The sequence below is a fragment of the Aedes albopictus genome, chromosome 2 (assembly GCF_035046485.1).
Source record: "Aedes albopictus strain Foshan chromosome 2, AalbF5, whole genome shotgun sequence".
Lineage (NCBI taxonomy): Eukaryota > Metazoa > Arthropoda > Insecta > Diptera > Culicidae > Aedes > Aedes albopictus.
The window spans coordinates 350,228,065-350,246,337 of NC_085137.1; the positions used below are offsets into that span (position 1 = coordinate 350,228,065).

General features: G+C 38.3%; 1 protein-coding gene and 1 long non-coding RNA gene across 7 annotated transcripts in view; one reads left to right on the forward strand and one right to left on the reverse strand.

Moving 5' to 3' along the window:
* LOC109430789 (WD repeat-containing protein 47-like) overlaps positions 1-18,273 on the forward strand; it is a 349,154-nt gene that overhangs the window by 267,759 nt on the left and 63,122 nt on the right. The gene's annotated exons all lie outside the window — the stretch shown is intronic.
* LOC134288298 (uncharacterized) lies at positions 11,462-13,203 on the reverse strand. Its single transcript, XR_009997889.1, has 2 exons — positions 11,927-13,203; positions 11,462-11,858 (listed from the first exon to the last, which is right to left on the reverse strand). It is a non-coding gene; the product is annotated as an uncharacterized LOC134288298 (long non-coding RNA).

Genomic DNA, 18,273 nt, shown 5'->3' on the forward strand with positions numbered 1-18,273 from the left:
TTGGCGGCGTTAGTGATGTCATCGTGTATTGGTTTGCAACCTTACTCAAGTGAAGATGCAAATCCCTACACAACTTTCTGAATGAACTTTGTTCTAGCCTGGATGTCTGTTCTCTGTGCTCTCAATATGCATCATACACTGATTCCAATTGCTTTTCTTGGATGGAGCTTACCAGGCTCCTAAAAATCCATCAAGCATCAAAACCAGAAAATTTCCAAACAACTTCCTCTGCTATCAGAATTTACCTGTTCTACCCTCCAAGATGTTTCGTTCGCTGATTCCAATTGCTTTTCTTGGATGGAGCTTACCAGGCTCCTAAAATCCATCAAGCATCAAAACCAGATAATTTCCAAACAACTTCCTCTGCTATCAGAATTTACATGTTCTACCTTCCAAGATGTCTCGTTCGCTGATTCCAATTGCTTTTCTTGGATGGAGCTTACCAGGCTCCTAAAAATCCATCAAGCATCAAAACCAGAAAATTTCCAAACAATTTTCTCTGGCATCATAATTTACATGTTCTAGCTTCCAATATGCCTCATACGCTGATTCCAATTGCTTTTCTTGGATGGAGCTTACCAGGCTCTTGAACAATCCATCAAGCATCAAAACCAGAAAATTTCCAAACAACTTCCTCTGCTATCAGAATTTACCTGTTCTACCTTCCAAGATGTCTCGTTCGCTGATTCCAATTGCTTTTCTTGGATGGAGCTTACCAGGCTCCTAAAAAAATCCATCAAGCATCAAAACCAGAAAATTTCTAAATAATTTCCTCTGCCATCAGAATCAAAATTATCAAGCATCAAAACCAGAAAATTTTCAAACAACTTCCTCTGCCATCAGAATTTACATGTTCTACCTTCCAAGATGTCTCGTTCGCTGATTCCAATTGCTTTTCTTGGATGGAGCTTACCATGCTCCTAAAAAATCCATTAAGCATCAAAACCAGAAAATTTCTAAACAATTTCCTCTGCCATCATAATGTACATGTTGTACCTTCTAATAGGCCTCGTATGCTGATTCCAATTGCTCTTCTTGGATGGAGCTTACCAGGCTCCTGAACAATCCATCAAGCATCGAAACCAGAAATTTTCAGACAATTTTAAACAATTTGCTTCTTCAGAAATATCTTTTCCGATCAACCAAGATGTCTCTTTTCAAATTTCGCCTTGAGTTTCTTTGGGCATCTCTTCAAATATTCCACCAGGAATTGAAATTTATTAACCTTCCTTATGTATTATGTTGGGAACAGCTCGCTGACGTAGTGTACGATTCGAGCATAGACTAATTACAAGACCTCGATGTACCATAGAAAACCATTAAATTTTCTGTGTCCAGTCCGGTACCCAATAAATATTCATTACCGTGTATTTTTTTCTGTGTAAATTGCCTTTTATGTTTAATATATTTATGTCGTTTTCGTTTTTGCGGTGGAGCTACACCGGTGTAGCACTTTTGCATGAGCATGAGCATGAGCATGAGCATGAGCATAGATGACCGCACAATTCGTAGTTGCTATCTTTTTTTTTTTTCCAAATTATTTATTTGTGTAGGCTCATTTGTTTAATAGAAAACTTTACGGAGCCGAAATTCTAACAAAATTGTTTTATATTCTAATGACAATTTGAAAAATATACTAATAAAGCGTTCTTCGTGCGCATTTCTTCCGCACTCGTGATCCGGAACCTGAGCTTGTCCCGGAAGCGGCGAATTGAGCCCTGCGCTGATCGGCTGTCGGATTTCCCATTGCTTCGTTTATCACTTTGGCTACTTCTTCCAACTTTTCCATTTGGGTCATCGGGCGCCATTCCGAATCATCTTCGGGAACACAAACGATTGACTGGACTTGCTCTGCATCTGCTGTTATGTCCGAGGGCAGATCTTCCAAGACTTCAATGATGTCATCTTCCGGTATTGACTTCTGTTCGGGCGAAACCGCACCCTGCGACACAATAGCTGCATAGGAGCAGGTTTCCCTAACTTTCCGCTGCTGCTGCGCCTGATCTTTCCGAGTTACCCGTTGAGGACAGGAATCCTTTCGATGGCCTACTGCCCGGCACAAGAAGCAGGTATTCTTCAATCCATCGTGAAAAATTCGTCCTTTCCAAATTCCGACGTCGACGGCTGGCGGTATGTCCGTTTCAACATCTATGAAAACGCCTCGTACACCATTGTAAATATGGCCGAGCCCCGATTCCACAGGGAACTTCTCACGAACCACCTGATCGATTTTCCCGTATTCACCGAGTACCAGCGATAAGCACTCATCACTAAGTTCCGGCGGCAAATCAAACACCCGTACATATTGAACATTCGCACCAGCGATGCACATTCGCACTTCTACGGATTTCCCGTTTTCGTACATAAACTTCTTTGGACCCGCATTTTTCTTCAAAGTTTCCATCATTGCCTCTAACGATGAAAATTTCAAAAATAACGAACGATCCTTTGCCGTTTTATATGCTGATTCAATGAGCAGCAAATCAGCCTCCAGCGACTTCAGAAAGTTTGCTATTTCCGCCCAGGATGGTCGCGGACTACCCATCGGGAATCGAAATTGTGCGGTATTTACTATCTCACACATTTCGATGCTTAGGTCCGATGGCACAAATAGCACCGCTGATGAACAAACAAACGGTGAACGACCGGGATACAATAGACACGCGGTACCGTTTTTCTATACAGCACCAACTGATAGCAAATTAAGAACGGACTACGAAGAATACATTTCGTGCGTCTATACTCGACGGCAGATGCGATCAAACTGAATTCGTAGTTGCTACTCCGTGATTGACCAGAGCATACACCGGTGTAGCACTTTTGCACCGAAAATGTTCGTTTTTGATTTCCGTGCTACACCGGTGCAGCACTTTTTCTGCACCACGCAGGATAGTGTAGCACTCAAAAAATCGGGAGTGGAGCTGGTGCACACCGTGTCCACCAATCAGCGTTTGTAAAGTTGTCAATATTTTGGTGTTTATGCACGCACACCAATGCTGTTGGAATCCCAGCGCAGTTATTCAATCGACCGGACAAAAACACACCCGTCCCGGGATTCGCGTGATAGAACGAAGAAAAAATTAACTAAACGGGCTATGCTTATTACTACGTCTATTTACAAAAACGGATAAGTACGGACTAACGATACAATAACAAACATCTGTTTTTCAGCAATTATGCTTCGTCGGATTCTTTCACACATACTAGTTCGTCATTTCATAAGAATCTGTCATTCTCTCGTTATACTGACCAGGGGATTGACAACTCTCTTCTCTAACGCATTCGACCAGGGGGCTGACACTACTCTACTTCAACACTCCTCCTTAGTGCAGCCCACATAATCTTTCTGGACTCATGTAAATAAACAACTCACTCCTCCTGAATCGAAGCCAAGTTACAGGTAATATAGTCCACCGCTCTTCTTACCTAAAGCAACAACCTTTTCACCTTCTACTATTCTGCAATCTCTTGGTCCAAACACTACCGTATATCCCTCTTCTGTAATTCGACTCACTGACAAAATATTTCCGGACAATCCTGGCACATACAAAAGCTCTTTTAGTTTCACTTCCACTGGATCACCGTCTAAACCAACTCCCACAATACTTCCGTCTCCACTGCCTCTCGCTTTCACCGTTTTTCCGTCGGCTAGCATGACTTCTTCAGCATATGGATTCCACCAACCGAGGCTCGCAGTCGAATTGGTCATATGCTTTGTAGAACCAGTATCAAGTATCCACCTTTCAGCGCAATCTTTATCACTGCTGGTAGTCATGGTGAAACACACTCCACGGTTTTCACCACTGCTATCCAAATCCAAGTTCCGGACAGTTGTTGTTTTTGCTTGATCCTGCTGCTTTCTGAAGTTGGCTTTCATTTCCTCCAATAAAACAGGACAGTTTCGTTGAAAATGACCTTCACGTCCACAGTAATAACATTTTCTAACAAAGCTTCGCTGTTTTTCACCCTGCACAGTAGACTTCATAGCTTTCTCAGGAGCACTCTTCCCAACTCGGTCTTCGCTTCTTCTCCGCCAATCATCCAGAAGTTTTCCTTTTACATACTCCAGTCTAAGGTCCTCCTCCGGTCGTCCTTCCAAGGCGGTAACAAGTGGGTTGTAGGACTCAGGCAAACTGGACAGAAGGATCGCTACTACCAAATGTTCCTTAAGAGCTTCTCCCAGTCTGGCCAGTCGGTGAACTAATTCTGCTGCTTCCACCAGATGATCCGACATGTTTCCACCTTCTTCCAGCCGCATCGAACGAAGTCGCCGAAGAACATGGATCTTGTTCGACAACGACCCTCGCTCATGATAGCTTTTGAGCTTTTCCCACATCTCTTTTGCCGTTGCCGCATCCATAATGTGGATCAACTGGTTATCTTCCAGTGCCAACCCGATCACCGCACGAGCCTTCTCGTCCTTCCTGGTCCAAGCTGACGTGACATCCGCTGACTCTGGCTTCGGATCCTTCACCATCATCCACAAGTCCTCCCGCATCAACATCAGTTCCATTCTGAATCGCCAGGTGGACCAGTTGTCATCATTTAAGCGATCGAATGTAATTTTTGATTCTGCCATTTCGTAGTATTTCGTTTCACTGAATCAGCCTTTTGTACCACTGTGCAACGATCTTTCGAATTCCACTGTATTTTATCACACAAATGCACTTGCAGTCAACACCGTCCATACAGTCTCACCGATATTCTACCGCCACACTACTAACATGTCCATACCAGGGAAAATGACAACGTTCCCGCTCGACAATCGGCGCAACTACCGATAGCTCCTCCTCAATCAAAAACAATTATAACGTCCGCACTGTCCGCACAAGCTTTATTCCGTTTCTTCGTTGGCCTGCATTACCGCCAACGACACTTGTCCCAATAACACACTTTCTTCTAAAACTGCTCTTCTTTGTCCTTCGATAGCAGCATTTAGATACACCTATGGCGAATTATCATGTTCCGAAAACTCCACAAAAGTTTCTCCGATAGAGTACACTTTCAAATCATTTTCTTCGCGCAGTCTGGGCCCATAACCTGTTGGAATCCCAGCGCAGTTATTCAATTGACCGGACAAAAACACACCCGTCCCGGGATTCGCGTGATAGAACGAAGAAAAAATTAACTAAACGGGCTATGCTTATTACTACGTCTATTTACAAAAACGGATAAGTACGGACTAACGATACAATAACAAACATCTGTTTTTCAGCAATTATGCTTCGTCGGATTCTTTCACACATACTAGTTCGTCATTTCATAAGAATCTGTCATTCTCTCGTTATACTGACCAGGGGATTGACAACTCTCTTCTCTAACGCATTCGACCAGGGGGCTGACACTACTCTACTACTTCAACAAATGCAACTGCACCGAAAATGTTCGTTTATTCAGCGAAAAGTGTAGCACGAAGCGGTGTAGCACCGACGCAAAAACGAAAACGACATTAGCGTGTTACACTGATCTGACAGCTCTGACAGTAAGGGACTAAACATAAATTACGTAAAGTGGGTACCGAGGATTGTTCACAATCTGCGAACTTGACTGCGGAAAAAATTGCGACCATGACGCCGCTGATTCGAGTCTAGAATGGCCCTAATGCACAAGGTGGGCTAATATAATCATCCTGGAATCTAAACATCCTGTTGACATTCTTCCAAGAATTGCTTTGGAAATTCATCAAGATTTTTCTTTCGAAATATAGGAGTTTCTCCGTTTCTTCAGAATTTCCTACGGGAATTTTTCCAAGATTGCTTTCTGAAATCCCTCCAGAAATTTTTTCTGACATTTCTCCAGGTGTTCTTTCTGGGATTCTAGAATTTCTTTCTGGGATTCCTTCAGCATTTTTCTAGAATTTTAAACAGTTTCTTATGATATTTTTCCCTGAAATGTCCTCCATCCAAACATTTATTTCAAGGATTCCTACAGGTCTTTTGGTTTGGTTGTTTTGGTATTTATGCGCGGTAGAAACACTTACACCTACTGGAACTTTTATTATGACTAGTTCCAAGAGATGTTCCAAGAGGATTATATCTTTTATTTTTGTTATTTCCCCATGATTACTACATAAAGCAGCCTTGGGCTGAAAATATCGTTTATAAAGATAAAATAAAAATAATAATTCTCCCTGATTTCTTACTGCGTTTCCTGGGAATCTCCCAGAAGTTTAGTCTAGTAATCTTCCAAGAATTCTTTCCTCAAATCCTCCAGAAGTTTCTTCAGGGAGTCCTCATGATGTTCTGTGATGAAATCTCCGGGGAGTTATTCCTGAAAATCATCCAGAAGTCCTTGAAAATCATCCAGGAATCCTTGAGAAATCCTTCTAGGAATCCTGTATAAGTTCTTTTAAGACATCATCCAATTGTTCCTCGAGGGATACTTTCAGAATTGATGGGATTTCTTTAGAATTTTTTGGGAATCCTTAGTTTCTTCTGAGAACTCTTGAAGAGTTGCTGAAGAAATCCCCAGATCGTTTTCCAAGATCCTAGACTCCTCCTTCCTAGAGAAACTTATTTCTGAAAGACTTATCTCCCAATTCACATAAAGGAATTTCTGAATTATTTCCTGACGATTTCTCATAAGAAATCTATTCAGGAATCTGGAGGAATACAAGGTAGAATCGCTAGTAGGAGTTACTGAAGAAAACTAAGATTGCATTTTTTGAGCACCCGAAAGATAAAATCCCGGATGAAATTCTATTAGAATTTCCAGTTGGGCTAGTGAATGTAGCAGTTTCTGTCGGGAAAATTTGGACATGGTATCAAGGATGACAAGAGAGATCTCAGGTGAAAATTTGAGCCCCATCGGAAAGAAATTGGAGAGAAGAATTCAGCACATCGCGTAATTTCAAGAAAATCGTGTAAAAAATCGCGTGAAGTTTATTTCACGTAAAAAAGTCTTGTAATAGGATTGTAGTGTAAAAATTTAGGCGATGACAGGCAAAGAAAGCCCTAAACTGTTTAACTTCTTGAAGAACACTTGAAGAAGCAAGCCAAGTTCCAGTTGGTTAGTAGAGCCGTTAAGAAGAAGAATAAGAAGAAAAAAGGAGAAGAAGGATCTTCAGAAGGATGTTCTTGGAGGAATATCCAGATGGACATCCTGGAGCAATCCTCGGCTGGGACACCAATTAAGGTGCCCTAACACAATAGGCTAATGAAATGAAAAAAATGTTCGATAAACCAGGGTGATTTTTTCCTATTGCCGGATAATCGAGTCCGTCCTTTGATGGTTTTATATGCACATCTCATCTTTTATTGATCTATCATGATTAGAATGATTGAGCCCTTTTACAAAATGAAAAAAATGCTGTTGATGATAATGACATTCACGTATTACCTCCTGTCACCTCATGTCCGATTTTTATTAATTAAATTGGCTCGATTTAATTTATCTATTGGACTATTGGTTTAATTTTTCTTTTATTCAAATAAGATGTAAAATTATGCGTGAGAGAAAGCATAAGGTAACATTATTTAGAGCAAGATTTATTAATATGTAACGAGGTATTGTTTTTTCCGTAGATTTCAAACGATTATGGACCAGGTTACATAATGACATTCGCCGATCTGGAAGCAGCAGTGGGAGCAAGCCGAACCGCTGCAGATTTCAAGAGCCGAAGTTCGATGCATGGATGATTGTTTCTGTTATAAATGTCCTTCATTGAAAACAACCCGCATATTAAATTACAGTTTGGATTAAGTTCTAAACAGTATGTCTCCTGTTTCTGTTAATGTTACTGTACCACAGTCAGGTACTTTTCTGTTGAAAACTATGAAACTCGAAGCATTTGACCATCAGGAACGGTCTAAGTAACGCATACTAATTTGTAACAGTATGTTATACTGTACAGGCATTGTCAGATATTATAGCGATGAAAACTTGTGAACATGGTGAATATGGAATGGCCATTTCTCAAATGGTTTGTGATTATGTTTGCGCAACACACTTATACATGTGTATATCACTGTATGCAACATAAATTTAACAGTTAGCCTAACTGTTGGACACATTAGTATTTGTAAAGACCAAACATTTGCAGTCTGCAGTTTCTTAGCAGAAAAAAAAACGAAATCTTTCGTGAGGTCACTCGTGTGTTGAAATTTGCTGCGGTAAACAAGTAGAAGTATCTGGAGCAGCCTGGATTAGACAAGGGTAAGTTTTGCTTGATTATTCCATCATATTTTTTGGTGGTACATATAACTCATCGGATATTAATTATATTGCAGAATTCGCCAACAGCCTCGCCAACAGCATAAGCCACATTCCGCCTTACTCTGTGCAACTGTGAGGGATTCCGCGAAAGGAAGGTGAGAAAGATCCCTCCTGCTGTATGCAGATATTGTACGGAATCCGCCCCATCCGGACGAAGTTCCCGCAATCATCATAGGTGCCAACGGATCCAGGATTGTATGCATCGGGTAATTCCAGAAAATATTATGCGTGGAGGGTGACAGAAGTAATGCGCTTTGGAGTTATAGCCGAGGTGGAATTTTATTTTTGAATACAATATTCTCTGGTGAACGCATAACAGACTTTTTATTTTAACAGTTTAAATGCAATAGAACCATATACCATAAGCTTAATGTACCATAGATAACCAAAAATCAACAATACCACATACATTGTTCGTTTCCGTTCTAGATTTATTGTTTTACTGTTCTCTAACCATTTGCCATGCAGTGAATTGCTTGAAAAACGGGATAGTAAATTGACCGTATCTTTTACTGTTTTGCGAAAAAATTGTTCGAGAAAACGAGCCATTTTTTATGGTAACCTATCTTAACCGCCTATACCTCATACTGTAATTTGGCGGATTACCATTTGTCAAACTGGCAAATCTGTACGTGGTATGGTTTGCTTACTGTTATCTCGGACAGTTCGAAAAATGGTTAAATGACAATTTTTAATAGGCTTCTACAGTATGAGAAACGTTGTATTTACAGTTCGTGATTATGCGGGAAGGGGAAGGGCCCATATAGCTGAGGCGGTAAACGCACGGGTATTCAGCATGACCATGCTGAGGGTGACGGGTTCGATTCCCGGTCGGTCCAGGATCTTTTCGTAAAGGAAATTTCCTTGACTTCCTTGGGCATAGAGTATCTTCGTACCTGCCACACGATATACACATGCAAAATGGTCATTGGCAGAGGAAGCTCTCAGTTAATAACTGTGGAAGTGCTCATAGAACACTAAGCTGAGATGCAGGCTTTGTCCCAGTGAGGACGTTACGCCAAGATGAGGAGAGGAGAGAGGAGGATTATGCGGGAAGCGTTGGCTCCATCGGGGAAACGACCAATGTTCCTGGAGGGTCACCAACCGGATCGAAAGGACTGGTAAGACCCGTGCAGCTCATTCGTCGATATGAATTCAATCCACCGCCATGCATAGTTAGTAGATGTCACCGCGGCCGTATTTTAGTGGTATAAATTACACATCTTGAAGTGTAGTTGGATCAAGCGTGAACTTTTTGAACATGTATACATATTAATTATTGAGCTATTCAAACAATAAATCTGACTAATTATCCTGAAAATTTGTGTTGAACAGTGTTTTGAATAGGGGGGAAAATGGTAAAAAATATGTCTCTATCATATGTTCCATGTGGAATGATTTTTCACTTATTTGTTAGTCTCATTATTTTTTTTTTTCATTTCAGAGCGTATGCAATTTACTAATGGATGGCGCAGCAATCATTTTAGGTGAAGAAATGTTATTAAAAAAGCGGGATTGCATCTAATCGTTTGGTATCTCCAGCGCACAGTTTCTATGATTAAAGATGAATAAGTGCTCTAAGAACACTGGAATGATTTCATGCAATTGCGCTGTTATATTAACGTTTCTTCACTTTTGAAACTTCTGCAATAGTCCATTAGTGAATTAAATATGCAATATTTATTTTTTTATTCACTTACTAGTGGTACTAACGTAACAAAACAGTACTACGTACTGTTATTGTAATTGTGTTGCACTATAAAACAGTAATAACACATAGAGTGCTTGTTTTTCGGTTTTTATAGGTCAACTGTTCTAGAACTGTTTGCCTAACAGCGAACTAAGCAAAAAATGGATAGTATGTTGTTGGATAGTTATATTAAAAATTGTGTTGATAAAAATGTTAGTTTGAACTGTACTTATTTTATTGCAAAAAAAATAAACAAGCATTGACCACCCGCATAATCACAAACTGTTAATGCATTGTTTCTCATACTGTAGATGACCATTAGCAATTGTCATTTAATTATTTCTCAGACTATCGAAGTTAATAGTAAGCCATCCATTCCATGTACAGATTTGCCTGTTTGACAAACGGTAATCAGCCAATTTACAGTATGTGGAATTCACACTAAAAGCTTGAATTCCACCTCGGTAATATTTTTTGCTGAGTTTAAACTGTAAAAGTAAATTTATACTGAGGAATCAGTAAATAGTTGAACATTTATCCGATCTCAGTATTTAGTTTTACCTAAACATCTTTTTTCTCAAATTTGTTGGCTTGTAGCTTTTTTTGGCTCAAACAATTTTGTGTTTTTGTGAAGCTTATGACGTGAAAGAATCGTTTGGTAAGTATGCATAATAAATGAAGTTAGTTGAAATTTTACAGCGAAGCATATTTTTCTCTCTTCGTTCTGTTTCAGGATAGCTGATTGAGTTGGAAGATCGCCTTTATATGAATCATACTATTAAAGTATAAACCGGAATTCTCGGAATGCCACAATTCTTGGCCAGACGCTCTGCGGAGGGACCGATGAACTTTAAACATCCCCAGACTTACGTTTCCTCCGGCGGAACCTGCGATATACCTAATTTGGCACTGCCAACAGTTTGTGTTTGCCCTTGCACAGAATGCAGATTGATATCTGAATAAAAATCAAGATAAAACATCAATGTTTCAATTCATTTTCTCAAAATTTTCCTTATTTTTGCATCATTTACCAATAAAATTTCCGGAAAACCGTACAAAATACTGAGTCGCTCGGTAATCTGTTAAAAAAAGTTACTGAGTTCTCGGTACTTCTTATACAAAGTATTCAGTAATAATTTGACGAGCAGCTCAGTGATTTTTGACATTTCATCAGATGTAACGTAATACCGAGTAATCGGTAGTTGAACTCAATTACCGAGATGATCACCGAGAGTTCAGCAGTTGAGAATTCGGTAATCTGATAACTGAGCCCGGTAATAAAAGTTAAGTGTGTAGGCGGTTAAGATTGGTTACCATAAAAAATCGCTCGTTTTCTCGAACAAATTTTTCGCAATACAGTTATGGATATGGTCAATATATTATCCAGTTTTTGAGATAATTCACAGCATGGCAAATGGTTAGAGAACAGTTTAACAATAAATCTGGAAGAAAAATGAACACTGTATGTGTTATTATTGATTTAAAGTTTTCCATGTTTTTTTAACCTTATGTTATATGGGTCTAGTGCATTCAAACCGTTTGAAAATAAAAAGGCGATTCTGCGTTCACCGGTGACTTATTTTATTATTCAAAAAATATTTATCATCATATTTTTGTTGGTGATGAACAAGGCGATTTACCTTCGTCGAAAGATCTCTTCGCATTATGTCGAGCAGCGCATCCGGGTCATTCCGAGAGCAGTGATAACTGCCGAAGTTCCCCGACTCCCACCACGTCCCTTCGTACGCCCGGTAGCACCTACGGCGAATAAAGCTGTGGACCTTCCTGCGGCGGGAGAGGATTCCTGATCACAAGAATACACTGTTTCCACCGGCAACAGGACTAATCTTCCACTTCTTCTTTTTTGCGGATCGTGCGGAACATTTTTCAGACGTAATTTCGAGCAGACTCAGTTTCATCCTGTTGAATTTCTTTGAACTAATGTTCGTGAATTCTGTAAAATAATGTTCATATATGAGATAGAGCAACAAAAACAAAATAGAAGAATCATGCAAAACTTACTTTTTTCTACCTCCAGTTACTTCAAACCGTTAACTGAAGCGATCGTACGAGTTTTCAGTTTGTTTTCACTCAGGTGGATTTTTTTCTTTTTTTCTATAAAATTGCAAACTGCGGCGTTTGGTTGGTACAGACACCAATGTATGCAGCTATTTGGAAAACTGTTGAATGTAAGTGGCATACAGTGAAATACACATGTATATGTGTGTTGTGCAAATCTAATCACAAACCATTTGAGAAACGGTCATTCCATTTTGCCACCATGTCTCACAATTCTTCATGGCTGTACTGTTTGACATTTTTTGCACAATGTGGCATATTGTTACAACTTGTTATGCACGCAGAAAAATATATTGTAAACTCAAAAGAATTCGGCACAGTTTCAACAAATTTTATTGTAGACTCAGGGCTTTACCAATTAATTTTGTTGATTCAACAAATCCACAAATTTATAACAACAATAGAATTTGTTGTTTCTAAAAATGACCGAAAACAACTAGCTGTCACAACCAAAACAAAACTTTTTTTTTTGAAACAAAAATACGATTTATCAAATCTATAAAAACAATGTGTGGAAGCAACAAAAGAAGCCATATTGAAACTAATATTCATATTTGTTGTTTCAACAAATATAAAATTTTTAAACTGACCCATACTTTGTTTTGATATTATAATCAGTTTTATTGGTTAGGTTTTATTTTCATTATGAACATAATAAAACATTTCTCTTAAACTGGTAAGCCTGGTAAGCTCCATCCAAGAAAAGCAATTGGAATCAGCGAACGAGACATCTTGGAAGGTAGAACAGGTAAATTCTGATAGCAGAGGAAGTTGTTTGGAAATTTTCTGGTTTTGATGCTTGATGGATTTTTAGGAGCCTGGTAAGCTTTATCCAAGAAAAGCAATTGGAATCAGTGTATGAGGCATATTGAGAGGTAGAACATGTACATTCTTCTAATGGCAGAGGAAATTAATCAGATTTTTTTTTAGGATTTTTAGGAGCCTGGTAAGCTTCATCCAAGAAATTTGATTTTTCTTTATTTCAGAGACTTTCAGCCCTTGGCTGATTCGTCTCTTATCCAAGAAAAGCAATTGGAATGAACGAACGCGACATCTTGAAAAGTAGAACATGTAAATTCTGATAGCTGAAGAAGTAGTTTAGAAATTTTCTGGTTTTGATGCTTGGTGGATTTTTTAGGAGCCTATCCAAGAAAAGCAATTGGAATCAGTGAATGAGACATCTTGAAAGGTAGAACATGTAAATTCTGATAGCAAAAGAAGTTGTTGGTTTTGATGCTGAATGGATTTTTAGGAGCCTGGTAAGCTCCGTCCAAGAAAAGCAATTAGAATCAGCTAACGCGACATCTTGTAAGGTAGAACATGTAAATTCTGATGACAGAGGAAGTTGTTTAGAAATTTTCTGGTTTTGATGCTTGATGGATTGTTCAGGAGCTTGGTAAGCTTCATTCAAGAAAAGCAATTTGGTTTTTAAATTAAAAAAAAATCAATGATTTTTTATCTTTAAACAAAAGAGCATTTTTTTTCTGAGCCGCTATGATTTTTTTTTCAGATTTTTAGAACTTTATTTTGGTACCTGAAATCAATTTCAAACATTTTTTTTAAATCACCTTTTGACAGCTGGGCAACTTCTTGACAACTCCGCTCAGTACAAAATGTGACGAGGGGTGATTCGACAAATCGCTCCCATACAAATTTCAAATTGATTTTTAATAGGTTCTCGGGCACCAAAATTGATGAAAATTTGGATTTCGGCTCAGTTTGGCATGCAGATTCAGAATATGGAATTATCGCAACATCAAAGAAGCCAATTGGAATCAGCAAACGCGACATCTTGAAAGGTAGAACAAGTAAATTCTGATAGCAGAAGAAGTTGTTCAGAAATCTTGAAAGGTAAAGCATGTAAACTATGATAAAAAGGAGTTGTTTGGAAAGTTTCACCAAACAAACAATGTCAGCTTTTAATATCTTCATACTCTACGTTCATTCAAAATGACTGTTCTACGTTCATTAAAAATAGTTTGGATTTTGTTTCGATACTTGTTTTAGAGCTTCATGAGAAAAGTAATAGGAATCATTTTAGCATGTATTAAATTCTGATAGATGATAAAGTGAGTTTGGTGAGTTCAATAAAAAAAGCAATTGGAATCAGCTATGTATATTAATTGTATGATAGAATATGTAAGTTCTAAATGATAAGCCACTTATATGGAAATCTTTAGGTTTTATTGCTTGAAGAATAGATAAGAGTTTGGTAAGCTCCATTCAGCCATAGCAAATGCAATCAGCTTTTGATAGATGTTGACAGGTAGAACATGTAAGTTTTGGAAGATAAGAAAGCTTTAGAAAACATTTTGGTTCATGCTTCAAGGATTGTATATGAGCCGACATTAATGTAAACCAATGAGAAGCAGCAAATGATGTTAGTGCTAGGAAAAACTAGTATATTATGATAGTTAAAAATGTTTGCTTAATTGGTTCAACTAGTAATTGTTGTTCAGTAATTTTAGAGCATGATGAAGTTGAACGATAGAAAACTAAATCAATTGTAGTTGGAAATCATAAAACATGTTAGAAACTAGAAGCGATGTACGATATTATATTCTCAAATCCTCACTACATATTATCGAACTTCGTACACGTAACACACAACCTTAATATTGTTAATATTGTCTTAGATTAATAAAGAGTTGAGAAGGAAGCAAATGTAGTATTATAGAGTAAATTAAATAAAATTAAATTTCATTATTTTCCACATTGAATAAAATTATATATAATAATTGATAGTGTATTTTCTTCGGTGCAACCTGCATTGATTGATGCACCAAGCGGTAAGAAGAAGAATTTTCACATCCAAGCGGTGTGCCCTTTACATCCATCGACCAATCAGCGACGAGGATCTAATTGACGGCACACCGCTTGGATGTCAAAACTTCTTCTTCTTTTCGCTTGGTGCATCAATCAATTTTTACCGTCGTTCAGGCGTGTGCTCCGTCGACTGGTAGAGGGCAAACACGAAGATGCGGAGCGGCTGGGTTAGAGGATGCAGAATTCTTCTACTACTGAATGACGCTTGGGGTGAATGAAGCGAACGGGAGAAAGAGAGAAGAAGGCTGGAGCATGAGCTTGGTGGTCGGATCGGTCGCTTGCCTGCGGCAGTCTTGTAACGATTTTGGACGCGAACGGTTTGTTTTCTGAATGGTGTGGTTTGGATTGGAAAAAAATGAAAAAAAAATCTTGAAAAGAAACAGTGAATAAAATACTTGATTCGTGTTAATATTTAAATGAAATTTGTATGAATTACTTGAGAAAATACGACAATCAGATCTTTTTTTCTCTAAAAATTCTTATCGAATTCCAAAATATAAACAACCATGCCGCAAGGTAACCTAGAAGAATTCTTAAGGAACTTCTAATCAGGGATTGGCGGCATGCACCGTGCGGTGCGAAAAAGGCGTGTGCTTCACACAATCGCAAGTGCTCGTCTTCAGAGCCGTAGCGTGCGGTTGGCCAGGTTGGCCCCCGCCAAGGGCGTCAGCCTCAGAGGGGCGCCGAAAAGACCTAAGGCTAGAAGAAAACAGGATGCTTCTTGAATGTTATCAGGATTTCATCATGTTTAGTATATGATATTAATTTGTTTCTCCGCATTCTCAAAAATTCAGATTTCTCTATGAAGATACTAACTTTAGTTTATTTATAGCATTTACCATGTTGTAACCTGTAAATTTATCTACTTTTTGTGAGAAACTATAAAATGGTAGTCTCCTGGTAATTCTTTAAGGAGTACATAAGATAATCTTTCAAAAAATCTTCCAGCGATAGGTTTGCAAAATTTATTCAATGATTCTTTCAAAATGGCTCCACAGATTCCCTCGAAAATTCTTCATGCTTTTATTCCTCAAAACTTATTTCTCACAATTTTTTTCCTGGGTTTCCTGGGAAAAATATCTTTAAGGACCATTCAACAGATTTTCCCAGTAATTCCTCCATGGATTCCTACACTCAGAAAAATTAACATTTTGAATGTAAGTGCCATGCACTTAGATTGTGACCAATTGCTTTTGCACTTAAAAAATATGTGCAGCCCTATCGAAATTTTGTCAACTCAGTCAAGATGAATTTTATGTGCGAACCTTTTGCTTTTTAAAAATCAATCGATTAGATTTCAATCGTCCGGCACATGATTTCTATTAATAAGAATATCAATTTTTTGCCTTGGAAGTTGGCTTTTAAACCATAATAAATGAAAATTTTGGATTATTCGCGATCAACCGATATAAATAACTTTTCAGACCGAGTTTCAGCCCATTTATTTTCTTGATTTAATAGTAAAATTAAGTTTTATTTATAAGTCCTTGGGTGCCAGCATGTATACCGGACACAATGTGCCCACGCCCAGTGACCAATCCCTTGTTGCGTATACTCAATCCGCCGATGCCACGGCCAAGGAAAATAACAATCCATGGAGATCCGGCGCTGCCGCGGTCATTGGAGATGATCATCCTGGAAGGTCCACCGATGTTGCGGCCTATCCGTGACCCCAGATTCACGTTCGCGCGTCTTTTTAAACTCCATCCGGCAGCTCCGAAGTCGTTTAAGTGTTTGCCCTTGATGACGGTGGAGGAACAGTCGACGTTGTGCAACTCTAAAAGAAAGTTAAAGAGATGTACGTAGTTTGAAATGATTTTTAAAGTATGAATAACAAGTTAACTACTCACCATCAAAAACACCAAGCAACTCGGTCGGGTAATTTCATCCTTCAAGCACCCGTTTGAAAGAGAAGTTTTCAATTTTCCGCGACAAAATGATCGTTTCCAGCGCGCGCCATGCTCGTTTCACGTTGTTATGTTAGTGTTTGGATTTTATTTGAACACGGTTGATTTTTATGTTGCCACACTCTAAATTTATTACAAAAAGATTGAAATTCAATAAAGTAGTTTTAATTTTCATTAGCTGCACATATAATGGTTTTTTTCTCTCTCGTTCGTAATCTATGTGCTTCCTGCACTTAGATTCTATCAGTAAATTAGTTTGAGTGTATAGAAAATCCTGCAGAGATTCCTTTAAAAATGCTTCTGAGAATTCCTCCAGAAATTCTTCCAGATATTTCTTTTTTTAGAAAATCGTCTATAGATTTCTTTAGCATTTTGACCAAAATTTCCTTCAGAAAGTTTTCTATCGATTCCTTTTGAAAAAAGGAAACTCTAATATCGCTAATTAGCAATTAATAAAGCCTTCCATTAATTCCTTCCGAAATTGTTCCACAGAACACCTTCCATGAATTTCCCCATAAATTCCTCCAGAAAACCATAAATTTGTATTTCCTTCAGAAATTTCTCTAGGTATTCCGTTGGAAAATCTTCACTGATTTTATACAAAATTTCTCCGAAGGATTTTTTCGAAAGCCTTACATGGATTCCTTCAGAAATTTCTCAGCGATTTTCTCATAAAACCTTCAAGGGATTTAAAAAAAAAATCCTCAAGAGATTCTCAAAAATCTTTTGAAGGGTTTCTTTCAAAAATTCTTCAAAGTATTCTTTCAGAAACTCTTCCTGGCGGTTTTCTACAAATAATGAAGGCATTACTTCAGGCATTTCTGCACGAACTACTCCAGGAGTTTATGCAAGAATTACTGAATGAGTTCCATTGGAAAATCTTGTTGAAATTTCTCTCGGATTTTCATTTGAATCAGATATTCCATCAGAATTCCTTCAGAGATTCCAGCAAAAATACATTGGAAATTCTTCAGGAATTCCTCCTAGTATTTATCCACGTCGATGGTTTGTCAAATGGTTACTGAAATTATTCTGGGAAACATTTTGATAAAACTTCAGAGGAAACCTTTGGTAAAGTGATTGGATAATTCTGATTAAACCAATTGAACGGTTCCGGGTCATTTGGCCGAACGCCATTTGGCCGAATGCCATTTGGCCGAATGCCGTTTGGCCGAAAGACGACTGATGAACTTAAGTGACCATGGCACTGTTCCCCGCATTAGTATAACTCGAACGAACAGCCTATGATTTAAAGAAGGAAAAATCTTTGATAAAATATTGGCAGTTTCAACGCCAACAAAACCCTAAATGTCAAAATTAGATAGAATAGCCTATGATTTAAAGAAGAAAATATTTCTGATGATCATATTGGTAGTTAGACTTTCAAAAACTTCCTCTGAATTCTTTTGATCAGAATTCGGCCAAATGGCGTTCGGCCAAACGGCATTCGCGCAAATGGCCGAACACCCAATTGATCTAATTGCCGAAAATTGGCAAAATAGATCATTTGACTTAATTTGAATTTCATTTGAATTGATCATTTTCCTGAAACCCCCT